Source organism: Gavialis gangeticus, unplaced genomic scaffold (assembly GCF_001723915.1).
Source record: "Gavialis gangeticus isolate Ggan-Ray unplaced genomic scaffold, GavGan_comp1, whole genome shotgun sequence".
NCBI lineage: Eukaryota > Metazoa > Chordata > Crocodylia > Gavialidae > Gavialis > Gavialis gangeticus.
Window position 1 is genome coordinate 11,551,489 of NW_017728996.1, and position 1,538 is coordinate 11,553,026.

Here is a 1,538-nt window from a genome sequence, read left to right on the forward strand (position 1 = left end):
CACACATGCACACATGTGCGTGCACGCCCACACCTCACCTTAAGTGAGGTTAAGGTTGTATAGTTTTAAACTGGTGGTGTGTAATCTGTCAGAGTTTGGGAACCATTGCTGTAGGTGCTCTACAGCAGGCTAATCAATACAGTTTTTCCTTTTATATTAATTTTCTGTGTTGATTTTTCCCCCCCTTCTCTGTTCAGTGTCAGTGGTGGTACTTGTATGATATTTGTTTTACATTTAACCTCGTATTTGAATTCTACCCTTCCTAATTATTTTGGGTGAATTTATAGAAAGTAAGTCCTATTGATTGCTTTTTTCCATCCTATCCCTCTCTCTTCTAACTATGAAGGTAGAAGCAAGCAAATCCCCCTCCTGGTAAATAAAGAAGCTAAGTTTGGTTTTCTGGTCTGTTAAAGTCTTTGAAAGTGTCTTGAACAGTCATTCACTATAGGTTAGTTCAGGAAGCAGTTGAGGTGAGGAGACAGGTTTCTTGAAAAGCTACTTAGTACAGACGTTTACTTAGCAGTGAAATGTGAATGAAATTAAATGCTTAATAGGCTGCAAATTTATCCTTCTTCCTGGATGCTCTACTTCTCTGGAATAGTGGACTGTAATATGAACACAGATATATTTATACTGCTGAATGAGTAAACATTTTCTTTTGTGTGTGTTAAAATGCATAGGAGTTTCCTGGTGCTTATCACTCTGGTTTCTAACTGCAAAATGCCTTTTTTGTACAACTAGCTTTAGCAGTTATTTCAGTTTGGAAAGAATCATAATTTTTACGCAGACGCACGCAAAGTAAATACATATAATAAAAATCAGAGGTTCTGGATTAATCCTGGATTGAAATGATGTTTGAAGAACATGTGCAACAGTGGTAGTTACTACACTGATATGCCTTAGGAATATGATGTAAACTTTTTACCTGTGTCTTAACTGTTATGTGGATACATTTCAGTATATTGAAAATCACTGGATTAAAGTAGACTCATTGTTGCATTTAGAAGGAAACTATTACACCCTCTCTCTGGTTTAAAAAAATAAAGTTATGGCTTGTTTGCTTGATTATCTTTTATTAAACTTCTGATGTGTATGAATTGGGTAGTCATCCTTAGACTGCTGGCAGGATGTAGGAGGGAAGGAAGTTCCTGAATATTATAAATATTCCTCTGTATAATAGGGTTTGAGTCTATTGATGTTCCTCTGTCTTATTCAGTCTGACCTTTGTCACACAAAAAATGCCCTTTGTGGATGTGCAGTTTTCCTGCAGAGACCAAGATGGCTCTCCTCTGAGATTACTGGAGAGGGGATGTGAAACAAAACCTGCCATGTTATGTCTAGGGATGATGGTTTTTTGACTGGAAGCAGATTATCCATGTTTGTTATTTGCTGACAACAGAATTTTGCAAGCCAACAGAAATGATTCAAGGGTACTACTGTAGAAACCAGGAAGGAAAACTCCCTCATGGGCTAGGGACGGACATTCAAAAAGTCTGAGACTGAATTGATTCAGTCTTTGCAGGTTAGTCTAACCTGCC